The sequence below is a fragment of the Eriocheir sinensis genome, chromosome 34, assembly GCF_024679095.1.
Source record: "Eriocheir sinensis breed Jianghai 21 chromosome 34, ASM2467909v1, whole genome shotgun sequence".
NCBI classification, from domain to species: domain Eukaryota; kingdom Metazoa; phylum Arthropoda; class Malacostraca; order Decapoda; family Varunidae; genus Eriocheir; species Eriocheir sinensis.
In genome coordinates this window covers 15,355,582-15,375,581 of record NC_066542.1, presented here as the reverse complement: position 1 = coordinate 15,375,581, position 20,000 = coordinate 15,355,582, and the positions used below count along the sequence as shown (strand labels likewise).

Below are 20,000 nucleotides of genomic sequence, written 5' to 3'. Positions count from 1 at the left end.
GAGGAGAAGGAGGAGGAGGAGTAGGAGGAGGAGGAGGAGGAGGAGAAGGAGAAGGAGAAGGAGGAGGAGGAGGAGGAGGAGGAGGAGGAGAAGGAGGAGGAGGAGGAGGAGGAGGAGGAAACATGAAAGCATGGACGAGCTGGCAGCAGGAAGCCTCTTGGCTCATTGCGAGGCTGCTTGCTTTCAGTGATTTAATCAATCCGTCAGTCACTGGAGTGACCTGGGGAAAGGATTAAAGCACTAGTGTACCTAATCTTGGATATATTCAGTTCACTCCCGATGCAGCAAAGTGACGATCAATGCTCTTCTTGAAGGAGCTGAATGTCTCCGCGCTAACTACTTCTGTATTGAGGTTGTTTCAGTGGCGAACAATGATATTCAATAAATAACTCTTGCCGATATCTGTACTGCATCGCTTCGCTTAAACTGTTGTACCGTTGTTTCTTGTTCCCGGGTTAATTTGTAGCGTGAAGAGTTTGGAGTGATCAACATTGCTGAACTTGTTCAGGTACTTGAAGACAGTGGTGGGCACGGTTCCGCTAATCCGCTAACCGCTAATTAGCGAAGCTAACTTTTTCGTTAGCTGTGAAGCGTTTTCGCTAACTTTGGAAATAGCTAGCGGACCAATTAGCTTTCGCTACATTAAGTTCCTCCTCAGCTAACTTGAGTCCGCTAAAAATTCATAAAGGTTTGTGTTTGTCCGTTGTGGGCAGACACAGCATCAGTTGAGCCACACGGCGCAATAATTCCTGGGCTTCCACTTTTGGGTAAAGTACGCCTTAAAGTAGGGTGGACAATTATTAGGGAAACTTTGGGGTATTTTATGGTAATGCATCTTCCATTTCCAACTCTTAGAACTCGGGATTTAATAACAAGAATTCGATATGCTCCACCTGACAAGAAGCAAACTTAAAATAAAAGTGTCAGGTATGGAAAAAAGTAAAAAAAATGCGTAAATTTGCGGGAAATCTCGAGTAAAATATACGGATTTAGGATAAACTGGAGGCTTCTTACTCTTCTCTTTTTGTTGTTGCTTGTTGGGCTCTTTGTTCAGTTCAGCTGCGCCGTTGTCACCGTGTGGTCGTCGCGTTCATTATTGTCGCCTTGTTTATCGTTATCGACGTCATGGAAGGTGAGGCGAATGAGGACGTTTTTGTTCCGCTTGAGGATGCTGACCCTGTTAAGGAGCCGGCAGCAGCTGTGGGTGAGGCTGATGGTCGTTATCAGGTCGTAGGGTCAGTGTGACTCAGGCTTAGGTCTGCCGTAGGGAGGGCATTCCCACCCACCTTTGTGTCATCGGCAAATTTAGAAAGGGTCGATTTAAATCCCAGTTCTAGGACGATGATAATGATATATATATATATATATATATATATATATATATATATATATATATATATATATATATATATATATATATATATATATATATATATATATATATAGTATAACTCTATATTTTTATATATCTGAGCTAGTGAGAAGGAGGAGGAGGAGGAGGAGGAGGAGGAGGAGGAGGAGGTGTAAAGGGGAGGAGGAGGGAGAGGAGATAAATGGAAAAGCAGCATTAGAGGAACGAAAGAGGAAGAAATAAGAACCCGAGAAGGAGGAGGAGGAGGAGGAATAGGAGGAGGAGGAGGAGGAGGAGGAGGAGGAGGAGAAAGAGTGTGAATGTAAAGTGGTGTCTCGAGAAAATGCAAATAAAGAGGTTGGCTTTTAGCGCCGCCATATTGTTGTAATGGGCGGAGGGAGGGAGGGAGGGAGGGAGAGAAGGAGGGAGGGAGGGAGGGAGAGAAGTGGTGATTTGAAGGAGGCTAAAAAGAAGAGAGGGAGGGAGAGAGGGAGGGAAGGGGGGAGGGAGACAAAGGAGGAGGAGGAGATTAAAGGGAAGGATAATAACCGGAGGAGGAGGAGGAGGAGGAGGAGGAGGGAAGAGATTTGAGAGGGGTCCATTGAGGAGGGAAAAGGAGAGGGAAGAAAGAGAGGGAATGGGAGGTCAATAGAAAAGAATGTTGGGAGAGAAAGAGGAGGGAGGAGGAGGAGGAGGAAACATGAAAACATGGACGAGCAGGCTGCAGGAGGAGGAGGAGGAGGAGGAGGAATACAAAAGAGGTAAGAAAAAGGTGTTGAGGAGGAGAATAAAGAAGCAAGGAAGAACAAGAAGAGAATATATTTTGAAGAAGAGAAAGAAAACCGAATAATATATATAGGAGGGAGAGGTGATTAGAATGAAAAAAGAGAGAAGGGAAAGAAAGGAATGAAGAAAAGAGAAAGAAAAGCGATGACTGAAAAGAGTAAGAAGTGATAAAAACGAAAAATGAGAGAAAGGAACGAATACAGAATGAAGAAAGGAAATAAATGATAACAAGATGAACCGAGAGAAAAAGTGAATTAAGAAGAGAAAGGAAAAGAAGAAAAAGAGGAGGCGGGAAAACAGGATGAAGAGGAAGAGGAAACGGAAGAAGAGTATGAAGAAGAAGAAAAAGAAGAAAAAGATGTTAATGGAAAATAATGAACTAGAAGGGTGACGGAAATGAAGAAAAAAATGAAAAAAATAAAAAGAAAAAAAGGAGAAAAAGAGAAAAAAAGTATTCAAGACGTTGGAGCAAGAGGAGGAAAAGGAGAAGTAAGAGGAAGGAGTAGGAGGAGAAAATGAGGCGAAGGAGGAAAAAAGATGAACAAAAGGAGGAAGAAAAAGTAAGAAGAGTAACAGATGAAAAGATGGAGGAGAAGAAACAGTAAGAGGAAAGAGTAAGAGAAGGAGAAAGAGGAAGGGACAGAAGAGGAAGAGATAAGAGGAAGGAATAAGAGGAAGATGAGGAAATAAAGAAAGAAGTAGTAGACGAAAGAGGAAAGAGTAAAAGAAGAAGTAAGAGGAAGGGACAGAAGAGGAAGAGATAAGAGGAAGGAATAAGAGGAAGATGAGGAAACAAAGAAAGAAGTAGACGAAAGAGGAAAGAGTAAAAGAAGAAAAAGAGGAAGGAACAGAAGAGGAGGAGATAAGAGGAAGGAATAAGAGGAAGATGAGGAAACAAAGAAAGAAGTAGTAGACGAAAGAGGAAAGAGGAAAAGACGTTGGTAGAAGGAAGGAGTAAGAGGAAACAGGAAATAAAAGAAAGGAAGTAGGGAGAGTAAGAGGAAGGAGTAAGTGAAAGAAGAACAAGAGAAAGGAGTAGCATCAGTAGTAAGAGGAAGGAAAACGAGAACCCAGAAGTAAAAGGAGTAAGAGGAGTAAGAGGAAACAGGAAATAAAAGAAAGGAAGTAGGGAGAGTAAGAGGAAGGAGTAAGTGAAAGAAGAACAAGAGAAAGGAGTAGAATCAGTAGTAAGGGGAAGGAGAAAGGGAAAGCAGAAGTAAAAGGAGTAAGAGGAGTAAGAGGAAGGAGTAAGAGGAAGGAGTAAGAGGTAAGCGATGCCGCCGCCGCCTCACTTCATTCATCAAGTCTAATGGGTCATTTTTAGCGAGGACTCGGCGATATTGTGAGTCCTCCTCCTCCTCCTCCTCCTCCTCCTCCTCCTCCGCCTCCTAATTCTCTTGCTCCTCTTTTTCTTCCTGGTTCTTCCGCCTCCTCCTTTTTCCCTTGCTCTTTCTCCACATTCTCTTGTCTTCATCTCCTCTTCTTCCTCCTCCACTCTCTTTTTTTTTTCTCGTCGTTCTTGTTCCTTTTTTCTTAATCCTCCACTTCCTTCTTCTTCTTCTTCTTCTTCTCCTCCGTCTCCTTTTAGCTCTTCTTCTTCATCTCTTCCGTTTTTAGTTTGGTCTTCTTCTCCTCCTCCTCCTCTTACTCTTTCTTCTTCTCCTAATTCTTTTCCTCCTCTTTTTCCTCCAGATCTTCCGCCTCCTCCTCTTTCCTTGCTCTTCCTCCACTTTCTCTTGTTTTCATTCCCTCTTCTTTTTTCCTTCATTTCTTTTTGTCGTTTTTTAACTTGCCTGTTTTTGTTTTTCCTCTCTTCCACTTCCTCCTCCTTTTAATCCTTCTCAGTCTCTTCCTTTTTTCTGTTTTTTGTTTGGTCTTTTTCCTCTTCCTCCTTTCTTTTGCTACTGCTTCTCCTCTTCCTCTTTTTTTCTATTCCTTCATTCCCAACTATTTCTTTCACTTCTTCCTTCGTCTTTCCTTCATCATCCTTCTCTTTTCCTTCTTTTCCATTCTTCCCTTCTTAAAATCTTACTTCCCCACGTCTTCCTCTTCCTCTTTCTGTCTTTTCTCCTCTTCGTGCTCCTCCTCCTCCTCCTCTTCCTTTTCCTCTTCCTTCTCTTCCTCTTCCTCTTCCTTCTCTCCCCCCGCCCTCTCCTAATAATTCCACTCATTATTTCTCTTTTATTTACTTAGCTAATTCTCTCTCTCTCTCTCTCTCTCTCTCTCTCTCTCTCTCTCTCTCTCTCTCTCTCTCTCTCTCTCTCTCTCTCTCTCTCTTTCTCTCCCTCTCTCTCTCTCTTTCTCTCCCTTGCTCTCTCTCTCTTTCTCTCTTTCTCTCTCTCCGCTCCGCCATTACTGCTTAAAAGAGGAGGGCTGATTACTCAAACACTAAATCATCTCTCTCTCTCTCTCAGCTCATTAATTAAGACGATAATAAGGGCGAAATCCGGCCTTATTAACAGAAAATTCTCGACATTACGAACGGGCCGGGAGAGAGACCATTAAAATTAACTAGGCTGAAAGTGTACTGTTTGCATTGTAGTAGTAGTAGTAGAAGTAGTAGTAGTAGTAGTAGTAGTAGTAGTAGTAGTAGTAGTAGTAGTAGTAGTAGTAGTAGTAGTAGTAGTAGTAGTAGTAGTAGTAGTAGTAGTAGTAGATGATGATGATGATGATGATGATAACGTTTAAAACATCCAAAAACGTTTATATAGTTTACACACACAAAAAAAACTATTACAGGAAAAAAAAAAAAAAACATATCATCTCCATCTCTATCTGACTGTTAACTTGACCTCCTCCTTACCTGTCTGTCTGTGTGCCGGCAGGTGTATGGACGGGGACGTGTATGAGGTGCTGCGCGTTGCCTCGGTGCTCATTTCTGTCTCTTTGCCCTCTGACTCTGAAGCGACATCTGGCGGCGAGCATCTCTTTGCGATTCTGGTTGAAGGCTTACAGGTGAGCACTTCTGTAATATAATAATAATAATAATAATAATAATAATAATAATAATAATAATAATAAAAATACACACACAAACACACACACACACACACACACACACACACGCACACACACATACACACACTTATACAGTCAGCCAGAAAATGATTGATTGAGAAGAAATCAACCTGACGCGCGAACCGAGACAATCAAAACAACAATCAAAACAACATCAATAACAACAACAATAGCGTAATCAGGAAGAATAACAACAGCATAAGAAGTAACATAGGAAACAATAACAACAACAACAGCACTATCATCATCACAACCACCACCACCACCACCACCACCACCAACACAATCACCATCATCACCACCACCATCATCATCATCAATAGCAACAACAAACACTCCAATCTCAGTAAAAAGAGAACGAAACGAAGGAAGGAGAGGAGGAGGAGTAGGAGGAGGAGGAGGAAGAGGAGGAGGAGGAGGAGGAGGAGGAGGAAGGGACGAGGAATTTTAGGAAGGAAAGGAGAGGCAATGGAGAGAAATAATAAAGGCAGATGTAAAAATGGAGGCAAGAGAGAATGAGAGTAGGGAACGAAGGAGGGAAGAGAGGACACGAGAGGTAACGAAAGAGAAGGGGAGCGAGAGGAGGAAAAAAAGAATAAAAGAGGGAGATAAGACAAAAAGTGCACATAAAAAAGGGGAAATAGAGATATAATGATAAAAATGAGAGAAGATGAAGTACAGTCAATGAAGTGGAGGAGGAAAAATAAGGAGAAAGAGAAAATATAATACGCAAAAAATAATAATAATGAAAGTGAGGAATATAGAAAGAGAAGGAAGGAGGAGGAAGAAAAAAAGAGAGAAAGAGGCAATGTGCAATAAAAGGAAAGAGAGACACACACAACATGAACGATATTAAAGGAAAAAATAAAGGAAAGGAAAAAAATGAAAAGCAAACACACACACACACACACACACACACACACACACACACACACACACACACACACACACACACACAAACACACACGCCATGAAAATTAATAACAATACCGAGAGGAAAAAATAAATACATTAGAGAAAATAAGGAAAAGGTAAGACAATATTTACTTTCCAATGAGATTATTGAGGTGACAGACAGTAATTATAAGTCTCTCTCTCTCTCTCTCTCTCTCTCTCTCTCTCTCTCTCTCTCTCTCTCTCTCTCTCTCTCTCTCTCTCTCTGGGTGGATTTTATTATATTCATTTAATCTCTTCTATTTTGTTCTTATTCCCATTTATCTTCACTCTTTTCCATCATCATCATCATCATTATCATCATTATCATCGTCATCATAACTCTCATACACTTTTTAATACCTGTTCTTGCTCTTTTTCTTCGTCTTCATTTTCTTCTTCCTCTTCCACTTCCTTCTTCTCCTTCTCATCACTCTTCACCTCCTCCTCCTCCTCCTCCTCCTCCTCCTCCTCCTCGCAGACGGCTTTCGGTAATTGGTTTCTGATGACTTGACTTATGGTCCCCCTGTTGCTAATACCTCTCTCTCTCTCTCTCTCTCTCTCTCTCTCTCTCTCTCTCTCTCTCTCTCTCTCTCTCTCTCTCTCTCTCTCTCTCTCTCTCTCTCTCTCTCTCTCTCTCTCTCTCTCTCTCTCTCTCTCTCTCTCTCTCTCTCTCTCTCTCTCTCTCTCTCTCTCTCTCTCTCTCTCTCTCTCTCTCTCTCTCTCTCTCTCTCTCTCTCTCTCTCTCTCGGCCTATACGAGATGACGTAGAGGAAAAAATAAATAAAAACAATAATACACGCGGCTAATTGGATTGTCTTTATTATTGGGATATTGAACCAGAGGGTCTCTTCCCCCCCCTCCTCCTTTCCTCTCCCTCTTCCTCTCTCTCCCTCCCTTCCCTCCTGACCACCAGATGACGCCTCCTCTCTCTCTCTTTCTCTTTCTCGCTCGCTCTCTTTTTCTCCCTCTTTTTATCCATCTGTCTATCTCTGTCTATTTATCTGGTAATGTATTCTTATGATGATGATACGAGGATGATGCTTAATCTTGCTCCCTGCTAGATGGTCGCAGTCCCAGGTTCGAATCCCGCCTGGTGACTTGGGTGCGTGTGTGGTGACTTGTGGACCGCCTGTTCTGACTACCAACAGTGCCGCCAACTAGGGGTGTGGAGTCGGAGATAAAAAAACTGGACCTCGACTTCAGGAAATTATAAGGATCCGACTCCAGGAAATTATAAGGATCCGACTCCAGGAAATTATAAGGATCCGACTCCAGGAAATTATAAGGATCCGACTCCAGGAAATTATAAGGATCCGACTCCAGGAAATTATAAGGATCCGACTCCAGGAAATTATAAGGATCCGACTCCAGGAAATTATAAGGATCCGACTTCAGGAAATTATAAGGATGCGACTCCGATTCCGACTCCAACTCCAGGAAATTTTAAGGTTGCGACTCTGATTCCGACTCCGACTCCAACCCCCTCCTCCTTCCCCTCTTCTGAAGTATAGTAGTAAACAAATCACACCCCGCCACACCACACACCACATCACATCCAGCCACACAACATCACACGTATCGTAAAGGAGTCGGTGTCGGAGATATTCTTACCGACTCCGACTCCGACACCGATTCCGATTCCACACCCCTGCCGCCAACAAGTCCTTCCCTAGACTGAGGCGTTTCAAGACATACATATATATCAATCACCGACACTGTTACCAATACCACTAGGGCACAGTTACCAAGAAGATATGGAACTTTAGCAAGACTACAATCAGTATTACCAGGCATACCAATATTCCATCCCGAAGGACAATAGCATGAATGACAGAACCAAAACAATAGCAACAGCAGTATAATCATCACCACCACCACCTCCTCCGTCTGAAATAGCAAAAATTAAAATAATCACAATAATAGTAATAATAATAATGATAACGACTTCGAAAACAGGGAGAACAGGACAAATGGAAAGAACAACAACAACAACAACAACAACAACAACAACAAATAACATCAACAATACAACCACCACCACAACTACAACCATCACCACCACATAAAACACAACCACCACCACCACCAACAACAACAACAGCACCACCACCACCAACACCAACAAACAAACAAACAAACACAGAGGCGGGCAAAAGGCTAAACGAACGAAGAAAAAGCAGGAGGGAGAGGAAAGAAAACGAAACAATTGATAAAACAGCAGAAGGAGAGAAACACGATAATAATAAAAATTGAATCCGCGCGAAAATATTTACCTCCAGGAGGGAGAATCTTTCCTCCAGAGGTGAGGGAGGAGGAGGAGGAGGAGGAGGAGGAGGAGGAGGACTAAGCGAATTAACGAAAAAGAGAAGAAAAGGGAAGAGAATGGAGCAATAAAAAAAGGGAGGAGGAAGAGGAGGAGGAGAAGGAGAAGGAGGAGGAGGAGAAGGAGAAGGAGGAGGAGGAGGAGGAGGAGGAGCAGTGCCAATAGGAATAATAGGAAGAGAAAGGAGGAAGAAAAGCCGATCAGAAGAGGCGAGAGGAAAAAAAAAAGATGAAGGCGGAGAAAAGGGAAAAAAGAAGGGAATATGAAGAGGAAGGAGAGGAGAGATAACCGGACAGACAGACAAGAATAAAGACAGACAGACAGATAGATAAAGACAGACAGAATAAGAAGAACAGTAGAAGAAAAGGAGTGAGGAATTGAAAAGACAGAGAGACAGGACGGGAGGAGAAGAAAAAACTGGAGAAATAAAAAAAATAAAAATAATGGAAGCTGATGAAGACAGTCGAGAAGGAGAAGAAAAGACAAAGAAAAGAAAGAAAAGCTGAAAATGAAGAAAATATAGACAACCAAGAAAGTGAAATGCTGGAGAGAGAGAGAGAGAGAGAGAGAGAGAGAGAAAATCAATCGGACATCATCTCTTGCCGCGCTGAAAACACCCTCCAGCCTGTGTTTTTGGCCGCCCCAGCTGCTTCTCCGCCAGTAATACCCGCGTCGGCCATCCAGCCCAAACCCGCAACCCGCCGCCACGCCACTCTCGCCCGCAGCACCCCGACACGCAAGGCTCGATTCCCCGCGCTCTCCTTCCCCTCAGCCCCGCAGGAGTCAGGTGGCTAAGGTATAAATGTATGAAGATGGTGTGTTGAGTATGGCAATGGAGGATTTTTATGTATATACGGAGGTGGCTGCTTGGCTTGGTTGGGAAGGCTTGCTGGCTAGGTGGTGGTGGTGGTGGTGGTGAGAGGGAGAGGGAGATAGAAAGGGTAGAAGTAGGTAGGCTGGAGAGAGGAAGAAGGGAGGAAGGAGAGAAGTGGAGAGAGACAGCGAGAGGGGATGGGCTTACTGACACACACACACACACACACACACACACACACACACACACACACACACAGGCATGGTTCCTTCCTTGCCTCTCCTCCTCCTCCTCTTGCTTGCCTTCCTCCTTCCCTCCTTCCTTTCCTTCACTGCCGACTTCCTTCCTTCCTTCCTTCGTTCCTTCTCTTTCTCTCTCTCATTTCCTTCTCTCCTCTTCCCTCCATTCCTTTTCTCTTTCCTTCACCAGAGAAAAGATTTGAGCACCTGTCCTCCTCCTCCTCCTCCTCCTCCTCCTCCTCCTCCCCCTCCTTCCCTCCTCTCCATCTCTTCCCTCCTGCTATAATATCATTCTCAATTCCCTCTTTGCCTCCCTAACTCTCTCTCCCTCCTTACCTAAGCCTGTACGGTAAGGAGGAAAGACATGAGAGGTAATTAGAAGCTTTAAAACTAGTGGAGGAGGAGGAGGAGGAGGAGGAGGAGGAAGGAGGAGACAGAGGTAGAGAGGGCGAGAGAGAGTGTGTGTGTACGTGTGTGTGAGAGCGAGAGACCCAGCCAGCCAGTCAGCCAAAGCCGTAGCCACAATCCACACATTGGAACACAACCCAATAACAGAGCGGTATTCGGCCCACCACCACCACCACCACCCAGCCGGCCCCACCACAGCATTTGTTCCCTGGATGCATATTACAAGCCCCATCTTCATATTCTAACGGGGTGCTACAGAGCCTGCGGTGTCATCTGGAGGAGGAGGAGGAGGAGGAGGAGGAGGAGGAGAAGCCAATACAAGGGAGAAGGGGAGTGTTGGATTGAGCTGGAAAGGAAGATTGTATTTCGATTTATTAGAGAAGGAGGAGGAGGAGGAGGAGGAGGAGGAGGAGGAGGAGGAGGAGGAGGAAGAGGAGGAGAAGTGAGAGAATCTTGGTATACACACATTTCTGAAATCTCTTCTTTTCTTGCGTCTCTCTCTCTCTCTCTCTCTCTCTCTCTCTCTCTCTCTCTCTCTCTCTCTCTCTCTCTCTCTCCATTAGATCGTCATCGCTTAAAATCTCTCACTAATTGAACGGCGGGAAATATTTCGTCTCGTTGCTCTCATAAAACTCTAATTGATGAATATATAGCGTACACACACACGCACACACACACACACACACACACACACACACACACACCTCAAACATGTATACACGTTTCATTTTTGCCGTGTGTGCGTGTACATGATTTTGAGTGTAGGTTCTTATAATAAACACACACACACACACACACACACACACACACACACATTCATAAAAGGGCGTAGTAGAGAAAGAGAGAGAGAGAGATGAAGATTAGACGAAGAGGAGGAGGAGGAAGAGATGACTTGGGAATGTGGAAAGGGGAGAGAAGGAGGAGGAGGAGGAGGAGGAGGAGGTGAGGGAATGCTAAGGAAAGGAAAGAAGGAAGAGGAATAAGGATAACACGAAGGAAAGAAAGGAAATAGGAGGAAGGGGGAAGTAAGAAGCATAGAAGGGAAAATAAGAGGGTAAAAAAGTGTACTTAAGCGAAGGAAAACAAAGTGCATAGTGGCGTTGAAAGGAGAACAAATAAAATAAATGAGTGTTTTAACGGATTATTTTTTTCTTTTGGCCACTATTTTAAACTCTTCTCTATAGGGGCAGTGATTAGCGGCTTTTTTCTCATTATTATTATCATTATTATTATTATTATTGATATTTTTCCCCTTGAGCTGCTTCCTTTGCTATAAAAAAAAAAGATTCTGCAGGTCCTTCAAATGCCTTCTGTAGCCTGCTGTTCCGTGCTCCCATGTTTCCTTCCTCCATCCTCGGTCCCCCTCCAGCCTCATTAGACTCATGATAACTCCCTCCCACAATATATTCACTGCTATCGCGTAATATTGCCACACACACACACAAGATTAACCCCCCACCCTCCCTCTTCCTCCACGTCCTCTTCCTCCTCCACCACCACCACCATCACCACCATCACCACCCCTTCCTCCACTTCGTCCTTCTCCTATGTTCTCTTTTCCCACACTTCCCTTCCTTTATCTCTATTTACACTCTTCTCCTTTACTTTCTCTTCTCATTTTCATCCACCTTCTTTCTCTTTTCCTGACCCATTTCCACTTTCATTATTAACCCAGTATCCCATCTCTTTCCTCTTCCTCTTTATATTCCTTCTCCTTTTTATCTATCAATCCTTCTACCCTTCTATCTCCGTTTCCTTCCTCCTCCTCATTCTTCTTCTCTATTAAGTTCTCTTTATTTCCTTATTATTTATCTCCCGTCTCTTTCTTGCTTCATCTCCTCCTCCTCATCTTCCCCATCTTCCTCCCCTCCTCTTCACTATTGTCCCTCACCTCCCTTCTCCTCCTCCTCTTCTTCCCTCTCTTGACATCCCTCCCTCCACACGCAGCATATTAAGCGATCCCTCCTCCTCCTCCTCTTCCTCCTCCCCCTCTTGGCACTGTTTGTCTGGTGATTATACTTGGCACTCGGCGGCACTGAGTGTTGGGTAATGACACTATCACCACCATCACCACCATCACCACCACCACCACCACCACTATCATCACCACCCCTGTTATTACTTCCCTATTGTTTCCACTATCACCACCATTACTATCATCATCACCATCAATACCACAACTACCACAACTGTCATCACCACCATCACCACCACCACTACTTCGGTCACCACCCCTGTTATGACTTCACTCTTGTGTCTACCATCATCACCATCGCTATTATCACCACCACCACCACCACCACCACTATATCACTACCACCACCACCTCTATCATCCTGTCAGGGGTTTGCCAGTTGCAGGGTAGATTAACAGTGAGGTAGCTAGGCGTAACAGGCTATTTTGGCAGCGTGTCTTTTGGGGTTGAATCGCAAGGGGAAGGACGAAAGGGATTGAGCACTACCATTACTCTCATCTATCCCTTTATCTCTTCTCCTCAGCTCCCCTTTCTTTCACTTCCCTCAAAAACTCCCCATTTTCTTCCCCTCTTCCTTTACACTAATTTGCAATGGGTAGGATTGCAAAGGAGCTGTCAAGGAGGGAGTTAACATGGTCTTGGCAGGGAAATAACAGGGTCTCAGAGGAGGTTAGCTAAGCAAGGGTTTAATTTTGACTTGGAATGGGTTTGGAGGTGCTGGAAAAGGTTGGAAGGTGTTGGAAGTGGTTGGCAGGTGATAGAAGGGGTTGGAAGGGGTTGGAAGGTGATGGAAGGGTTTGGAAAGGGCTGGAAGAGGTTGGAAGGTGTTGGAAGGTGTTGGAAGGTGTTGGAATTGCTAGAAAGGGGTTAAAAACAGCTGGAAGGAGTTGGAAGAGGCTGAAAAGGGTTGGAAGTGGATGGACGGAGTTGGAAGGGGTTGGAATGGCTAGGGAAGGTTTGGGGTTGGAATGGCTAGAAATGGGGTGGGAGGGGATGGAGGGGGTTTGAAGTGGTTAGAAGGTGCTGGGAGGGGTTAGGAAGGGTTGGAAGAGGTTGGAAGGAGTTGAAAGGGGTTGGGAGCGGTTGGAAGGGGGTGGGAGGGGATACAAAGGGATGGAGGGGGTTAGGAGTGGTTGGATGGGGCTGGAAGGGACTGGAAGAGGTTGGGAAGAATTGGGAGGGGTTGGGAGGGGTTGCAACGGGTTGGGAGGGGTTGCAAGGGGTTGGGAGGGTTGCATGGGTTTATAAGGGACTGGAAGAGGTTGGGAAGGGTTGGAAGGAGTTGGGAGAGATTGGGAGGGGTTGGCACAGGTTGAAATGGCTAGGGATGGGTTGGGAGGGGTTGGAATGGCTAGAAAGGGATTGGGAGGGATTGATATGGCTAGGAAGGGGTTGGGAGGGGATGGAAGGGTTTGGGAGGGGTTGGAAGGGGTTGGGAAGGGTAGGAAAGGGTTGAGAAGGATTGGGAGATGCTGTAAGGGATTGGAAGGGGTTGGAAGGGGCTGGAGGGGGTTAGGAGGGGTTGGAAATGGTTGGAATGACTAGGAAAGGGTTGGGAAGGGTTGGGAATGGTTGTAAGGTGTTGAAAGGGGGTTGGCAGAGGTTGGAAGGGGTTGGAAAGGGTTGGAAGGGGTTGCAGGGGCTGGAAGGGGTTGGTAGGGGATGGAAAGGGTTAGGAGTGGTTGGAAGAGGTTGGAAGGACTGTAAGAGGTTGAGAAGGGTTGGTAGGAGTTGGGAGAGGTTAGGAGGGGTTGGCATGGGTTGGAATGGCTAAGGATGGGTTAGGAGGTTTTGAAAGGGGTTGAAATGGCTAGGAATGGGTTGGGAGAGGTTGGAAGAGGTTAAGAGGGGTGGGAAGGGGTTGGGAGAGGTTAGGAGGGGTGGGAAGGGGTTGGAGGAGGTTAGGAGAAGTAGGAAGGGGTTGGGAGAGGTTAGGAGGGGTGGGAAGGGGTTGGAGGAGGTTAGGATAAGTAGGAAGGGGTTGGGAGAGGTTCAGGAGGGGTGGGAAGGGGTTGAAAGAGGTTCAGGAGGGGTGGGAAGGGGTTGGGAGAGGTTCATATCAGGCAGTGTATTTCCGGCCATTACTACGGCGAGCCAAACGTAAAAAGTGTCATTAATTAAGATAATATATTCCTTCCTCGTTAATCATGCCGCCCTTCCTCCCTCCCTCCTTGCCCTCCCTCCCTTCCCTCCTTCCTTCTTATTTTACCCCCCCCCCCTCCCGTTTACTCTCTCTCTCTCTCTCTCTCTCTCTCTCTCTCTCTCTCTCTCTCTCTCTCTCTCTCTCTCTCTCTCTCTCTCTCTCTCTCTCTCTCTCTCTCTCTCTCTCTCTCTCTCTCTCTCTCTCTCTCTCTCTCTCTCTCTTCTCATCATTTCTTCCTCCTCTTCTCTCTTCTGTTCTTTATTTTCCTTCTTTCCTTCCTCCCTCCTCCATTTTAAGTTCTTCTCTTCCCTCTTCTCCTCCTCCTCCTTCTCCCAATCTTCCTTTTCTTCCCTCCTTTCATTAAGTCTCACTCTTCTCTCTCTCTCTCTCTCTCTCTCTCTCTCTCTCTCTCTCTCTCTCTCTCTCTCTCTCTCTCTCTCTCTCTATCTCTCTCTCTCCATTCTCCTGTTCCTCCTGTTCTTTTCTTTCTCCTGATCCTCCTTTTTTTCTCCAATTCTCTTAGTCATATCAACAGCAAGGTAGAAAATATCACCCGCTTATATTTCTTCTACCAGCCTTTTTTTTTTTTTACTCGTGTGCGCTTCAGTTCATCTTGCAGTGTGTGTGTGTATGTTTGTGTGTGTGTGTGTGTGTGTGTGTGTGTGTGTGTGTGTGTGTGTGTGTGTGTGTGTGTTTGTGTTTTAGTTTGTATTTTGAGTGTTTGCTTATGTCTGTCCATCCCTACACACACACACACACACACACACACATACACACACACACTACTTTTTTATCTGTTTTTTTTATATCTATTTAGCTATTTAAGAATGACATTTATATTTAGGAAGAGGAAGGAGAGGAGAGGAAAAGGAGGAGATATGAGAGTGTAAAAATGGAATATAATATAGAGAGGTAAGGATGGGGAGGAAGAGAATAGAGGAGAGGAAGGGAGGGAAAAGTTGAAGGGACGAGAAAGGCAAATACGAAGATGAGGAAGAAGAAGAAGGGACAGGAATAACTAAGGAGAAGATGAGGAGGAAAGAAGAACCGCAAATATATAGAGATAAGAAAAGGAAGGGGAAGAAGGGAAAACAGTTATGGAGAGGAGGGAAGGAAGAAGAGACGAGGAAAGTTAAGAAGAAGAAAAGGAGGAAGAAGCTGGAAAGGAGAACCATATTTAGAATTATTGTTTGGAGATTGATGGAGTAAATAAGGAGGAGGAGGAGGAGGAGGAGGAGGAGGAGGAGGAGGAGGACAGAGAGGAAGAGGAAGAAGAGGCGGCATATGTCGATGTTTGCACAGTAGCTACCCCCCCCCCCCACCACCACCACCACTACCACCACCGCCACCACTACCTACCCCACCACCAACACTAACTACATTGTGTCAACACCACCACCACCACCACCACCACCTCCACTACTTCTCTCCCTCTCTCAATTCCTTCCCTCTCTGCCTTCTGTTCCTCCCTCCCTCCCTCTCTAGGCCTTCTGTCCCTCTATGCTTTCTCTCCTTCCCTCCCTCCCTTAATTTCGTCTCTCCTTGTTTCCGTTCTTCACTACCGTTCCTTCCTCTGTGCTTTATCTCCCTTCCTTTCTCTTTCTCTCTCTCTTTTTTTTTTTTTTACTTCTTGCTTTCTAGTTCTTTTCTCTCTATATCAATTTTTGCCTTCCTCTGTGATTTCTTTCCTTCCCTCCCTCCTCTACTTCTCTTTTATCTTTCCTTCTCTCTCTACGTCTCTCCCCTTCATTCCTTTTTAAATTTCTATTCTCTCCAGCAATAACTTTTTTTCTTTCCTCTATTTATTTGCTTTTCTTCATGACCGCCCTCTTCATATTTTTTTTCCCTTTCTCTCTCTCCTCTTCCTTTTTTTCTACCAGCATATTTTTCTCTTTGTCTTCTATGAACTTCAATCTTCCTTTTCTTTCCCTCTCTATACTATTTCCCTCCTCCCCTTCTTACCTTCCTTCCTTTCCTCCCTCCTTCATATCTTTTTTTCCCTCCTCCTCTCTCTCCTCTTTCTCTTTTCCTACCTGCAAATTGTTCTTTCTGTCTTCTCTAAATTTCCACCTTCCTATTCTATCCCTTTCTCTATCCTTCCTTTCTTTACTATTTTCTGTTTCTCCTCATTTTCCTTCCTTCCTTTCCTCCCTCCTTCATATCTTCTTTTCCCTCTTCCTCTCGCTCCCCTTTCTCTTTTCCTACCTGCAAATTGTTCTTTTTGTCTTCTCTGGATTTCTACCTTCCTATTCTCTCCCTTTCTCTATCCTTCCTTTCTTTACTATTTTCTGTTTCTCCTCTCCTTACCTTCCTTTCCTCCCTCCCTCCCCTACCCTTCCACCTGATATCCCAAGCTGAATTCTCTCTCTCTCTCTCTCTCTCTCTCTCTCTCTCTCTCTCTCTCTCTCTCTCTCTCTCTCTCTCTCTCTCTCTATCTCTCTCTCTCTCTCTCTCTCTCTCTCTCTCTCTCTATCTCTCTCTCTCTCTCTCTCTCTCTCCCAACCTAACATCCAGTGATATTCCTTGCTGAATTCCCTCCCTCCCTCCCTCTCCCTTACCGCAATATTCCATGCTCAATTCTCTCTCTCTCTCTCTCTCTCTCTCTCTCTCTCTCTCTCTCTCTCTCTCTCTCTCTCTCTCTCTCTCTCTCTCTCTCTCTAACACACACACACACACACACACACACACAAACCGCTAACAGGTGCTATCCTAAATCCACTAGTACACACACAGCATTACTTTTATTACTACACACACACACACACACACACACACACACACACACACACACAAAGCCACTGGCACACATAAGCATTACTTTTATCGGTGTTTTATGACTAGTACTATCAACAACACACACTCACTCGAGGGGAGCCAGACAGACAAACATTAAAACAAGCATAAAAACACCAAAACCACGACCACCACCACCACCACCACCACAACTACCATCACCATCACCGCCACCGCAACCCGAAAGATCAAACGCGTATGCTGAAAGATTACTTAACTATAATTGGTGGATGAATGTGTGAAGCGAGATGTGGTCAGTCAGTCACAGGTGGTTGAGAGGGGAGGGAGGGATGGAGGAAGGGATGTGGGGAGGAAGGAAATGGGAGAGAAGGGAAAGGGGTGGGAACGGATGAAGGGTGGAAGGGAAGGAGTGAGATATGGATGTGGAGAAGAAAGTGGGAAGGGAGGGAGAAGGGAAGGGTTGATGTGAGTGTTGAAAGAGAGTTGGGGAAGGATGGAAGGACTGAGGAAGGGAAGATGGGAAGGATGGAAGGAGTTGAGGATGGAAGTCAATAGGCCAATGGGAGGAAAGAGAAGGAACAGAAGTGGAAATTGCAGAGAAAAAAAACAAAAACAGAAAGGACAGAAAAATTGGGTAACGAAGAGAAAGGGAAATGATAGAGGAGGAGAAGAGGAAGAACAGGCAGTAAAGGACAGAAGGGAAAATAAATAAACTAATATGGAAAAATAAATAAAAGAAAAAAATAAGAAGAATGGAGAAAAAATAAAAATGAATGAACTATATAGTGGAAAAAGAAAGAACGACACACACACACACACACACACACACACACACCATAAGGCTGATTGCCGCGGGATTAGCGTGAAGCTGGGAGTGTGTGGAGCAGCGCGTGATCCCCAAAGCCACAGCGTGATGGCCGGCAAGGGGGGGCGGGGGGAGGGGGGGAAGGGAGAAAGGGGGGGAGTGAGAGGGAGGAGGAGGGGGGAGTGAGAGGGGGATGTGGGCGATTTGGGAGTCAGAGGAAGGGGGGCTTGAAGTTAGGGGGAAAGGAGGTGAAGGGAAGGGGGTTGGGGGTTAGGGGGGAGAAGGAGGAAGAAAGGGAGACAAAGTGGTGGTGGTGGTGGGGGGGGGGGGGGGAGGTAGAAGGTAATGGGAAGGAATATTAGGTGGAGGTGGAGAAGGGTAGTGGAAGTTGTGGTGATGATGATGGTGGTGATATGGTGGTGAATATATGTAGTGTTGGTGGTAAGGAAAGGTAGAAGGTGATGGGGAAGAAGATGAGGTGGAGGTAGAGGTAGGTGGAAGTGGTGATGATGGTGGTGATATGGAGGTGAATATTATGTAGTGGAGGTGGTGGTGGAGAAGAGAGAAAGGCATAGGTGATGAATGTTCGTGTGGTGATGAATGGGGAGAGGAGGTCTTACAAGCAGGAGAAAACAAAGATAGGGAAAAAATATAGTAATTAATGATGAGAGAAAATAAAGAACGAGGAAAACAAAAGTAAAATGAGGAGAAAGAGAAGGAAAAGAGAAAGAGAAAGGGACTGAATGAGAAGGGGAAGAAGGTGGTTGGGAAGCGATGGGAATATATAGGAAGAAGACGAAGAGAGAGAAGAAGAGAGAAAAAATAATAGTGGAGGGAGTGATGATGCTAGTGTGGATAGGAAGATGTGGAGGGTGGATAACGTATCCTCCACTACTTCCATCCTTCCCTTCCTCCCTTCCTCAGTCCTTTCATCCCTCCCCAACTCTCTTTACACCCTCACTTCAGCCCTTCCCTTCTCCCTCCCTTCTCACTTTCTTCAATTCCAAACCTTACTCCTTCCCTTCCACCCTTCATCCGTTCCCAAACAAAACCCTTTCATAGTTAGGTTAGTTAAAGGTTAATATCACAAAACGGGTAATTATTTGAGGTTATCCTGTTATAAACGTGTACAATAGTGTGGGGAGGACGAGAGGTATTACAGGAGGGAAGTGAGTGGGGGAGGGAAGTGGGTGACGGGGAGGGAGAAAGGACTGATGGGGTTTAAATATGGTGACTTACCCTCTAATCCATCTCCCATCCCCCTCTCGCTTTCTCCCCCTTACTCTCCCTCTCTTTCTACACACACACACACACACACACACACACACACACACACACACACACTTCCGTAAGACCCAAGACCCAGGCCAGCGTTCTTTCCATCTCCTCCTCCTTTCCTTCCTTCATTCCCTCTCCTTCCTAACTCCTCCAGCCAAGACCTTCCTCTCCTCCCCTCCTTCTTCCCTCCTCCTTCTCACCCTCACACAGGCGGCAACAAAACTCGGGGCGGGGTCCAGAATTTAATCATATCACGGGAGAATTTTCCAATCACTCTGTTGAATATGGCTCCGCCGATAAATTAGTCAGAATTACGTAAGAGTTTTACCCATTCCCAAAGTTGACGAGGCTTAATAAATAGCAGCGGCGGCGCGCGAGGGTGGAAAGACCCCTCCGGGCGACGCCACCAAGAACCAACGGAGAAGGAGGGAGACGCCGGAGGGAAGGAAGGAAAGAAGGAGGAAGAGAAGGGTGAGAAAGGAGAGCGAGAAGGAGATGAAGAAAATATGCGAAGAGAGGGAGAGAAGGAGACAACGGAGTAGGAAAAAGAAGAAAGGAAGAGAAGAAAAAGATGAGGAGGGAGAGTATAAAGGTTAGATTAAAAGGAAGGAGACGACGGAGGAAGGAAGGAAGGAAGGAGGAAGAAAATGGATGAGGATGAAGACTGAGGAGATGAAGAAAAGATGCAGAGAAAGAGAGAGACAGAGACGATGGAGGAAGAAAAGAAAGGAAGAGAAAGGTAAGGAAGGAGAGCGTGAAGGAGAGATTAAAAAAGAAAGGAAAGAAATCGGAAAGGTGAGAAAGGAAAGAGAAGGAGATGGAGGAATGAGGCGAAAGGGAAACATAAGGAGAGAAAGAAAACAGAAGATGAGGAATGAAAGTTAAAGGGGCAAATGCGAATCAGAGGAAATGAGAGACGGAGAGATGAGGAAATTGAAGAACGGGAGAAAAAGTGAGGGGAGAAAGGAGTGAGGAGGGAAAAATTGAAACGAAGGAGGAAAGAAAGTGCTGAGGAGAAAGCGAGTAACAAAAGGAGAGAGGGAAGAAAGGAGAAAATGAGGTAACAAATGAGGAAGAGAAGAAAGTAAAGAAAATAAGTGAGAAAAAGGGAAGGAAAGAGAAGAAAATGAGATGAACGAGGAAAGAAATGTTGAGGAGAAAGCGAGTAAG

General features: G+C 45.2%; 1 long non-coding RNA gene across 1 annotated transcript in view; it reads right to left on the bottom strand.

Moving 5' to 3' along the window:
• Positions 1-4,973: 4,973 nt before the first annotated feature.
• Positions 4,974-20,000, bottom strand: part of LOC127007138 (uncharacterized) — a 104,786-nt gene continuing 89,759 nt past the window's right edge. Inside the window, exon 6 of the long non-coding RNA XR_007760083.1 lies at positions 4,974-5,102. This is a non-coding gene — a long non-coding RNA (uncharacterized LOC127007138). The remainder of the gene's footprint in view (positions 5,103-20,000) is intronic.